Here is a 12,340-nt window from a genome sequence, read left to right on the forward strand (position 1 = left end):
GCCAAATATGTGAAGATAATTGAAAGTAATTTTGAAGGTGATCAGAAGACAATGGTGTGTAAAATAGGAAAAATTCAACATGAATGGGGAATCCCTTTCCTTTCAATTTTTTAAAAGGGTTAATTCAGAGACTGTATGAAAGAACATCCTATAATTGTTTGGAACAAAACCTGCAATGAATTTTGGATAAAAATGAAGTACGAACATCAATCAGTTCACCATACAGCCTCCCTCGCCATACGCACATGCGTGCACACACATACACTGCAGCTTTGTATATCCTTGCTCCTCTACGGAGATCCTAAATTCAGGGTGCATGCTCTGTGTTGCAAAATATGTGTCTATTTCTTGCTTTTGATCATGGATCATGTGCTCTAATAACTTCAACATGATTAGATTCAGAGTTTTATTGAAACCTCTTTCTACCAGCAAACTATAACAGCATGGTTGTATCTATTTGGCTTCCAGTGCAATGCACTAGCTGTTCTGTGATTTCTCCTTTTCCCCTTTACTTTGCCTTGTACCCTGGGCTTCCTCTCTTCACTTTGTCCTCTGCCACAGTATCTGATCACATGATCAAGGCACTTACGCAATGTGCTGGCACACCTCCTGCCTTCCTGGCATCATGGTCAACATGGTTAGGGTAGAGATTATCATGGGAATTTATGACTGGGTCTACGTATTTTAAATGATTGAGCAAAACATACAATATCAGTGCAAAGTGCAAAAGTTGCTTGAAAATAGAAGAAAGGACAGATAAAAATGGTGAAGTACAATATTGTAGTAACAAAAGCGAAGACAAATGGACACAGGATGGAAGAAACTATGACAATTCCTCATACAAATCATGTCTAAAGTCTAAATTATAGTTACAGTTCACAGAGAGCAATGAGAAACTCTGAATCATATTTTGTGTTGTATACAGTGAAATATTTATTTTTGATTTTATATATTCATAAGGTATAATGTTTTGATATATTCATACGTCATGGAATGATTAAATCTGGCCTGTTAACATACCCATCACTGTACATACTTATCAATTTTTTGTGGTGAGAACCCTCAAAATCTACTCTCTTTACAGTTTTCAAAAATGCAATACATTGTTATTAACTATAGTCCACATGCTGCATATTTCCCAAACATTCCCCCCATCTAACTGACACTTAATATTTTTTAACCCAAGACTCCCCAACCCCTTGGTAACCACCCAAGAGGGTTGCCAACGCCCTAGTAACCACCATTCTACTTTCTCTACTTCTGAGTTTAACTTTTTAAGATTCCACATGTAAGTGAGATTGTGCGATATTGGTCTTTCGGTGTCTGGCTTATTTTACTTAACAATTCTCTCCAGATTTATCTATGCTGTCAGAAGACAAGTTCATTCTTGACACAGTTCTGTCAAAACCATCCCAAAGAACCTCAGGAACATCACTTGTGCAAGCTCCCTGGGTTCTCTTTTCTGTAAAGGCCTGCTGATCTTGCAGCCTTGTTGTTCACTGTGGCATGGCCTAGTGCCTGTAACAAAGCTTGGGACCAAGCAGGAGCTCAGTACAGCTGTGAACACCCAGATTGAAAGCCTTGCAAGACTCAAACACCCAGGGCTCTTCCTGGGCAAAAATCTGAAATAAATGGAAGTCTATTTCGACTTCCTTACCTCCCATTCTTGTGAAATTTCACTATTTTACTATCGGCCTTTCTTTCCCCTCTCCCATAACCAGGAGCTCTTGAGTTGTTCCCTTTTGTCTTTCTTTTGAAAAGATACACCTACACTGTTTATTTAATTTGTATGGTAGGCAAAACTTAATCATGGGTCATAGGGATGTGAGTATGTTAAGGCTCTGTTTTATTTGAAGAAAGGGCTCTCTTTATTTCATAGCTAAAGCCACGTTTTAAATTATTATAGCACTACGCTGCTCAATTCAAAGGAAGACAAAAGGGTCTAGGATCAGGTATTGATGGCAAAAAAAAGTGGTCAAAGAGACCTGTGTGGGAAGAAGCTGGAAAGGTAAGATTTCAAAGCAGGAAAGAACAGAGCTAGAGTTATAATGCAGAGAAGGAAAATAGTCACACAGAAGACACAATGTCACTCTACACTCTGCATTCAGATTTCCTTGAGTTGTCTAATATGTAAAGCCTGTTGCAGCCCAGGCCCAAATCCAGGAAAAATTTTTTAAAGTTCTGTATAAGTGGGAATGGGGCCAAGGCAGGAACAGGGGTAGGAGAACTACTTTCAGTAAAAATTGTATATTTGCCTTACACTTCTCAATAGTATATTATCAATTACATATCCTTGATTTGAAGGGGTAAATTAATTTTGTATAGTTTAAATTTGATTTTACTTACTTTCTATTAACTAAGACATTCAGTTCTCATTTGAGAGTTACATATCACTTATATTTTAATTATTTTAACCCATATTATCTGAAGACCCACACATATTGGAATGTTTTCTATTTTAATGGAAGCATGAGCTTTTAAGATGTTATTCATGGGTGGCTGAGGTATTCTCCTATTTATATGGAATAACTTGAAAATTATTTTATTGTTGCCTGTAGGTTTATTTTGTTTCGCTAAAGCCATCATAAACTTCATTATTCAATGAGGCCCTTACAAACTCTTTAGATTGTGCTGTATATCATTTCAATTGTTAGCTTTTAAATTTACCCAAATGAGAAGGAACCAGAAAAACAAATCTGGCAATATGAAAAAACAGTATTATAACATCTCCAAAAGATAACACTAGCTCTCCATCAATAGATCCAAACCAAGGTGAAATATTTGAAATACCAGTTACTCAAGAAGATACAAAACAAGAGTGAAAACCAACATAAGGAAATTTATTTAAAAATTCAAGATATAAACAAAACATTTTCTAAACAGATAGATGTTTTAAGGAAAAACCAATCAGAACTTCTAGAAGTGAGAGACACATTTAAGAAATGACAAAATTCATTGGAAAGTTTTAACAGTAGATTAGATTAAGTAGAAAAAAAAATTTAAGAGGTCAAAGAGTAGGCTTTTGAATTAACCCAATCAGAAAAAATAATGAAAAGAGAATCAGAAGAAATAAATAAAGTCTCCAAGAAACATATGATTATACAAAATTTCCAAACCTAAGAATCATTGGTGTTCCTGAGGGAGAAGATAAAGCAAAAAGTTTAAAAATTTTATTTGAGAAAATAATTGGCAAAAATTTCCCTGGCTTGCTGGAGATTTAGATACCCAAATACAAGAAGCTGAAAGTACTCCTAAGAGATACACTGTAAAAAGGTCATCACCAAGGCATATAGTCATCAGGCTATCTAAAGTCAACATGAAATAAATAATTTTAAGAGCAGTGAGACAAAATTATAACCTATAAAGGACAACCTATCAGATTAACAGCAGACTTCTCAGCAGAAACCTTACGAGCCACAGGGATTGTGGTCCTATTTTTATCCTCCTTATACAGAATAACGGTAAGCCAAAAATTTCATATCCAGCAAAATTAAGTTTTGTAAAGAAGCATAAAGTATTTCTTTCTCAGAAAAGCAAATGTTGAAAGAATTTGTCACTACCAGACCAGCCCGACAAGAAATGTTAAAAGGAATTCTAAATCTTGAAACAAAAGGTCAATACAGCCCAAAATAGAACCTCTTGAAAGCATAAAATTCATAGGGCCTATAAAGCAATAACATAATGAAGAAAACAAAGCTGCTAGGGAACAATCAACCTGATGACTAGGATAGTACCTCACATCTCAATATTAAATGGTTTAAATGTTCCACTTCAAAGATACAGATTGCCAGAATGGATTTTAAAAATCACAAACCAAATACCTCCTGTCTTCAAAAGACACACCACAGATATGGATTCTTATAGACTCAAGGTAAAGGGATGGAAAAAGATATCCCATATAAATGGAAACCAAAATTGAGCAGGACTCACTATTTTTATGTCAGATAAAACAGACTTCAAAGCAACAACAGTAAAAAAGAGACAAAGAAGGTCATTTTATAATAATAAAAGGATCAATCCAACAAGAAGAAATAATAATCCTAAATATACATTCATCTAACTGGAGTTCTCAGATTCATAAAACAATTACTACTAGACCCAAGAAAAGAGATAGACAGCAACATAATAATAGTGGGGTTGGGGGAGAATGGCCACAAAGGCTAGTCTGACTGGAAGTAGTTACTGTGTGTGGTTCTCATGGAGAAGAATGGAAGGGGTGAGTAAATACAGCACCTTCAACTGAAACATCCAGGTACTTACATTGAAGCTAATCAAGGAAACATTTCAGCACAAGGAGAATGGAGAAAAACAAGGCCGGGTGAAGGCCCACCCAGGGAGCCGAAGAGAAGCTCCCCTGCCCAGAGAAGCAGGAAATGGATGTGCAATCCTGGAAACCCATGCTTCTCCCATGGATCTTTGCAACCCTTAGGTCAGGGGACCTCCTCATGAACCAACCCCACCAGGGCCTTCAGTTTGACACACAGACCTGTCTCAGCAAAGCAGCCACTCATGCATGCATAGAGACCCAGGAGATTTAGATACTCTGGCTCTCCGGGCATCCCAGTAAAATTAGCTGCAACTTTGGCAAAGTGGGAGATTTGAACCCCATATATACCCCTAGGAAAAAGGATGAATCCAAGGAGCTGAGCAGTGATGGTTTGCAGGCTCTGCTTCCACAGCATGTAACGGGATAAGACCCACTGGCTTGGAATTCCAGGCAGCCATTGGTAACAGCATTGCACTTCCCTGGGACTGAGCTACCAGGGGCTGGGGCAGACCACCGATCTCTGCTGTTGGGGTGATTTAGCCATTATGGCCTTTGGGGGTTGGAGAGTCCAAATCAACAGGAGGCAAAAGGGATCCCCCAGCACAGCACAGCTGCTCTATCAAAACATGGCCAGACTGCTTCATTAAGTGGGTTCACAATCCCATTCCTCCTTACCAGGTGGGATCTCCAAGTCGGGGCCTCCATCTACCCCCACCAAAACACTCCCTGGGACAGAGCTCCCAGAGGAAGGGACAGGATGCCATCTTCCCTGTTTCACAGTCTTCACTGGTGAAATCTCCAGGTACTAGAAAATCTGAGGTGACTAGGGTCTAGCGTGGACCCAAAGCATAGCACAGCAGCCCTAAGGAAAAGTGACCAGACTGTTATCTAGGTAACTGTTCCCCTGTCTCCTCACCAGGCAGGTCCTCCAGGTCTGACCTTCCAGCCACTCCCTGCCAGAGTGATGGAGCCAGCAGCAACTCAATAACTCCCTGGACAGAGCCTTTAGGGGCAAGTGAAAGCCTCTCTGCCACTGCTTCTGCAGTGGAGAGATCCTTGCTACCCTTGGTCTAACAAAGGAGCAAAGACTCTGTGTACCTTATCCACACCTCCAACAAGCTGCAGTCAACCCAAGGAGAGAAGGCAAATCCATTTCCCACAATAGGGTCCCATATCTCCCAATTCTTGTCACCAGAAAGGGAAACCCTGGCTTGGGCCCACAGCACAAACCAGGGCTGATTATATTGAGCGATTGTTGACCCACATCTTTCTGGGATTGAGCCCCCAGGAGACAAGTAAAGTAATGGATCAGCAGGCCAGTTCATGTTGCGCACAGAGGGTTTGGTGCAGGAGGGTCTGTAGTAGATAAATGGTCAGGGATGGCCATCTTTCAAGGCTCAACTTGCTCCATAAAAGATAATAACCCTTGGGGAATTATCAAACCTGATCTCTGCAGGGCAGTCTTGTACATCAGATAGGGCTGGTCCAACCTGAGAATTCCTTAGTCTGCTGGCCTCTTTTGGGGCCCCAGCCTGGCCACACCTGCTTACAGGGAAGTCTTGGGCTGCCTGGGGTCCCATACCATAGCTTCTGTGCCAGTGGACCATGCCCAAGCAATGAAGAGTTCCAGCAAGGTAATGGCTAAGGCCATGGACCAGCCCTCACACTTTCTCCCTATACTGCAGCGTCCCCTGTGCCCATGGCATTTCCCCACATCACTTTGCCAGCATTTGTTTGCACAGGCAGGTTTTGCTTTAATTGCCCCACCAGTATGTGGGAGTGCAATATTTCCTCTGACCCCTGCAGACTGCCATTGCAAATGAAGCATTGGTGAGCATAAAGCCAGTAAGCCCCACTTCTGTCAGCACCCTGCTTTTGTGTGAATGCTGCACAGAGAACAGGGGATCCTCCCACACAGGTGCCCAGCACCCCATCCCAAACCAACACATCCTGTGCAACAGCATACACAGTCTTCATCAGGGGCACTACCCACTCCCTCTCCAACTGCCTTGTGTCTGCCACTGTGGTGAATTCCCACAGGGAGGCAGGAATCCCTACATCCACTGGCACTTGGCTATAGCTGCTGCACCTTGGTTCCCCTGGTATAGTAGACTTCAAACCTCAAGGAGCCAGAGAACAAAGTCAGGGCTCAATACAAGTCCTCCAGAGTTACAGCACACAGTCCAGAAGTTGGGAGCTGAAAGTTCACTCCCTAAAATCCCCAGAAATGAAGCCAGATAGCTGAATCCACCTTATATCACAATCAAGCTCTTAAGATCATCAAACAGAAACCACCCAAAGGTCAGCAACCTCCAAGTTTGAAGGTAGATAAGCCCACAGAGAAGAGAAAGAATCAGAATAAGAACACTGAAAACTAATAAAGCCAGAGTGCCTTCTTTCATCCAAATGACTCCATCACCTCCAGCAAGAGTTCAAAACTGGGCTGAGGCTGAGATGGCTGAAATAACAGCAGTAGAATTCAGAATGTGGATAGGAACAAAGTTTACTGAGCTACAGGAGTATACTGTAACCCAGTGCAAGAAAGTGAAAGATATGATTAAATATTGCAGGAGTTGGCAGACAAATAGCCAGTATAGAGAAAAAAATAGCCTGATAGAGCTGAAAAATACAAGAATTTCATAATTCAATCACAAGTATTAATAGCAAAATAGAACAAGAGCAGGAAAGAACCCCAGAGCTTGAAGACTATCCTTCTGACATAAGACAGGCAAACAAGAATAGGGAAAAAAGAGTGAAAAGGAATGAACAAAACTGAGGAATGAACAAAACTGAATCTATGACTGATCAGCATACCTGAAAGAGATGGGAGAATAGAACCAACTTGGAAATCATATTTTGGGATATCATCCATGAGAACGTCCCCAACATAGCTAGAAAGGCCAACCTCCAAATTCAGGAAATGCAGAGATCCCCAGTAAAATACTCCACAAGAAGATAATCCCCAAGACACATAATCATCAAATTCTTAATGGTCAAAATGAAAGAAAAAATGTTAAAAGACAGCTAGAGAGAAAGGCTAGGTCATCTACAAAGGTAAGCCTGTCAGACTAACAGCAGACCTCTCAGCCATAACCCCACAAACCAGAAGAAATTGGGGTCTAATACTCAACATTCTAAAAGAAAAGAAATTCCAATCCAGAATTTCTTATGTGGCCAAACTAAGCTTCATAAGTGCAGAAGAAATAAGATCCTTTTTAGATAAGCAAATGCTGAAAGAATTCATCACCACCAGGCCTCCCTTGCAAGAGCTCCTGAAGGAAGCACTAAATATGGAAAGGAAAGACCTTTACCAGCCGCTATAAAAACACACTGAAGTACAAAGACTAGTGACACTCTAAAGCAACCACATAAACAAGTCTGCAAAATAACCAGCTAACATCGTGATGACAGGTTTAAATCCACACATATCAATACTAACCTTAAATGTAAATGGGCTAAATGTCCCAACTAAAAGACACAAAGTGGCAAACTGAATAAAGAGCTAAGACCCATTGGTATGATGTCTTCAAGAGACCCATCTCACATGCAATGATACACATAGGTTCAAAATAAAAGGATGGAGAAAAATTTACCAAGCAAATGAAAAACAGAAAAAAGCAGGATTGCAATCCTAGTTTCTGACAAAATGGAATTTAAACAAACAAACAACATAAAAAAAAGACAAAAAAAAAAAAAGACAACGAAGGGTATTAAATAATGTTAAAGGGTCCTACTCGACAGGAAACTCTAACCATCCTAAGTATGTGTGCACCCACACTGGAGCACCCAGATACACAAAGCAAGTTCTCAGAGACCATCAAAAAGACTTCAACTTCCACATAATTATAGTAGGAGACTTTAATACCCCACTGACAATATTAAACAGATTAGTGAGAGAAAAAGTTAACAAAGATATTCAGGACCTGAACTCAGCTCTAGATCAAAAGGAACTATGGATTCACACAGAACTCACTACCCCAAAACAACAGAATACACATTCTTCTCATTGCCAATGGCACATACTTTAAAATCAATCACATCATCAAAAGTAAAACATTCCTCAGCAAATGCAAAAGAACTGAAATCATGACAAACCGTCTCCTGGACAGCACAATCAAAATAGAAATCAAGACTAAGAAATTCACACTAAACCATACAATTACATGAAAATTAAATGACCTGCTTCTGAATGACTTTTGTTTTTGTTTGTTTGTGTTGTTTTGAGACAGGGTCTTGCTCTGTTGCCTAGGCTGGGATGCAGTGGTGCAATCTTGTCTCACTGTAACCTCCTCCCCATGGGTTCAAGCAATTTTCCTGACAGCCTCCTGAGTAGCTGGGATTACAGGCAAGTGCCACCACACCAGATTAATTCTAAATAACTTTTAAGTAAATAATGAAATGAAGGCGGAAATCAAGAAGTTCTTTGAAACAAATGAGAACAAAGATCCAACATACCAGAATCTCTGGGACACAGCTAAGGCAGTGTTAAAAGGGAAATTTACAGCCCTAAATGCCCACATCAAAAAGAACTATCTCAAGTTAGCAATTTAACATCACAACTAAAGGAACTGAAGAACCAAGAACAAGCAAATCTCAAAGCTAGAAGACAGGAAATAACCAAAATCAGAGCTGAACAGAAGGAGATAAAGACAAACAACAACAATAAAAAATTAAAAAGATCAATGAATCCAGGAGTGGTCTTTTTTATTTTGCAAAAATTAATAAAATAGACTGCTAACTACACTAACAAATGAAGAAAATGGAGAAGATTTAAATAAACACAATCAGAAACAACAAAAGGGATATTATTAACACTGATCCCATGGAAATAAAACAACCATCAGAGAATATTATGAATACTTCTATGCATATAAACTAGAAAATTTAGAAGTAATAGATAAATTCCTGGACATATCCACCCTCCTAAGACTGAACCAGAAGAAAACTGAATCCCTGAACAGAACAACAGAGAGCTATGAATAAATAACCTACCTACCAAAAAAAGCTGAGGACAATACAGATTCACAGCTGATAAATTCAGATGTACAAAGAAGAGGTGGTACCTACTGAAACCATTACAAAAAATTGAGGAGGAGGGATTTCTCCCTAACTCATTCTGTGAGGCCAGCATCATCCTTAAGCCAAGAACTGGCAGAGACACAACAAAGGAAAACTTCAGGCCAATATCCTTGATGAACATCAATGCAAAAGTGTTCAACAAAATGTTTCAAACTGAATCCAGCCACACATCAAAAAACTTATCTATCACAAGCAAGTAGGCTTTATCCCTGGGTGGTTTAACATACACAAATCAATGAATGTGATTCATCACAGAAACAGAACTGAAGACAAAAGCTACCTGATTGTCTCAATACATGCGGAAAAGGCTTTTTATAAAAGTCAACAGTTATTCATGTTAAAAACTCTCAATAAACTTGAAATTAAAGGAACATACCTCCAAATAATAAGAGCAATATATGACAAGGCCACAGCCAGCATTATGCTGAATGGGCAAAAACTGGAAGCATTCCCATTGAAAACTGTCACAAGACAAAGATGTCCTCTCTCACTGCTCCTATTCAACATCGTATTGGAAGTTCTGCCCAGGGCAATCAGGCAAAAGAAAAAAATAAAGGAGATCCAAAAAGAAAGACAGAAGTCAAATTATCCCTGTTTGCAGATGACATAATCCTATATCTAGAAAAACCCACAGTATCAGCCCAAAAGTTTCTTAAGCTGATAAGCAACTTCAGAAAAATCTCAGGATATAAAATCAATGTGCAAAAATCTCTAACATTTCTATACAAAAACAATAGTCAAGTTGAAAGGCATATCAGAAACAAACTCCCATTCACAATTGCCACACACACACAAAAAGAATAAAATGCCTAGAAAACCTAGGGAGGTGAAAGATCTTTACAATGAGAACTACAAACCACTGCTCAAATAAATCAGGGATGAAAAGAAACAAATGGAAAAACATTCCATGCTCATGTGTAGGAAGAATTAATATCATTACAGTGGCCCTACCACCCAAAATAATTCATAGATTCAATGCTAGGCCTATTAAACTATCATTAACTTTCTTCACAGAACTAGAAAAAGCTATTTTAAAATTCATATGGAACAACAACTAAAAACAAGCCTGAATAGCCAAAGCAATGTTAAGCAAAAAGAACAAAGCTGGAGGCATCATACTACTAGACTTCAAACTATACTACAAGGCTACAGTAACCAAAATAGCATGATCCTGGTACAAAACAGACACGAAGTCCAATGGAATAGAATAGAGAACCCAGAAATAAGACCACACTCCTACAACTGTCTGATCTTTGACAAACCTGACAAAAACAAACAATGGGAAAAGGATTCCCTATTCAATAAACGGTGCTGAGATAACTGGCTAGCCATATGCAGAAGACTGAAACTAGACCCCTTCCTTACACCATATACAAAACTGAACTCAAAATGGATTAAAGACTTAAATGTAAAACTGAAAACTATAAAAACCTGGGAAGACAGCCTAGGCAATACCATTCAAAACATAGGCATGGGCAAAGATTTTATGACAAAAACGCCAAAAGCAATTACAACAAAAGCAAAAATGGACACATGATCTAATTAAACTAAAGAGTTTCTGCACAGCAAAAAAAATGACCAACAGAATAAACAAACAACCTACAGACTGGGAGAAAATTTTTGCAAACTATGTATCCAATGAAGGTCTATTATTAATAGTCAATATCTATAAGGAATTTAAATTTACAGGAAAAAAGAAACCACACAATTAAAAAAAAGAAACCACACAATTAAAAATGACATGAACAGGCACTTTTCAAAAGAAGACATATATGTGAAAAATAATCATGAAAGAAATCCAAATCAAAACAATCAGATATCATCTCACACCAGTCAGAATGGCCATTATCAAAAAGTCAAAAAATAATACACACCAGCAAAGTTGTGGAGAAGAAGTAATGATTATACATTGTTGGTGGGAGAGTAAATCAGTTTAGCCTTGTGGAAGACAGTATGGTGATTCCTCAAAGATCTAAAGACAAAAATATCATTTGACCCAGCAATCATATTACTGGGTATATATCAAAAAATATAAATCATTCTATTATAAAGACACATGCAAGTATATATTCACTGAAACACTATTGACAATAAGAAAAACATGAAATGAACATAAGTGCCCACTTTAACCACTTCTATTCAACATGGTACTGGAAGTTCTAGGCAGAGAAATGAGGCAAGAGAAAGAAATAAAAGGCAGTCAAATTGGAAAAGAGGAAGTCTTAAACTGTCTCTGTTTACTGATGATATGATTATACACCTAGAAAACCCTGAAAACTCCTCCAAAAGACTCCCACATTTGATAAATGAATTCTGTAAACTATTGTTACAAAATCCAAGGACACAAGTCAGTAGCACTGCTATACACGAATAATGACCAAGCTGAGAATCAAATCAAGAACTCAATCATTTTTACAATAGCTAAAAAAGATAACTAGGAATATACTTAACCAAGGAGGTAATAAATCTCTATAAGGAGAACTACTAAACACAGTTGGAAGAAATCATAGATGACACAAACAAATAGAAATGTACCCCATGCTCATGAATTGGAAGAATTAATATCATAAAAATGATCATACCACCTAAAGCAATCTACATATTCAGAGCAATTCCTAACAAAATACAAAATACCAACATCATTTTTCACACAATTACATAAAACAATCTTAAAATTAATATGAAACCAACAAAGAGTTGGAATAACCAAAGCAATTATAAGCAAAAAGAACAAATCTGTAGGCATCACAGAACCTAACTTCAAATTACACTAGAAGGTTATAGTTATCAAAACACCATAGTACTTGTGTAAAGTAGAGACATAGACCAATGAAACAGAATAGAAAACACAGAAATAAAGCCAAATACTCACAACTAACCAATCTTCAACAAGTCATATGGAAACATAAATTGCAGAAAATTTATGGACTTTTATCTTAGTCCATAAAAGGTATTGGGAAAACAGAATAGTCACATGTAGAAGAATGAAACTAG

General features: G+C 38.3%; 1 protein-coding gene across 1 annotated transcript in view; it reads right to left on the reverse strand.

Moving 5' to 3' along the window:
* Positions 1 to 12,340, reverse strand: part of CD36 (CD36 molecule (CD36 blood group)) — a 126,899-nt gene that overhangs the window by 97,317 nt on the left and 17,242 nt on the right. The gene's annotated exons all lie outside the window — the stretch shown is intronic.

Source organism: Callithrix jacchus, chromosome 11, assembly GCF_049354715.1.
Source record: "Callithrix jacchus isolate 240 chromosome 11, calJac240_pri, whole genome shotgun sequence".
Lineage (NCBI taxonomy): Eukaryota > Metazoa > Chordata > Mammalia > Primates > Cebidae > Callithrix > Callithrix jacchus.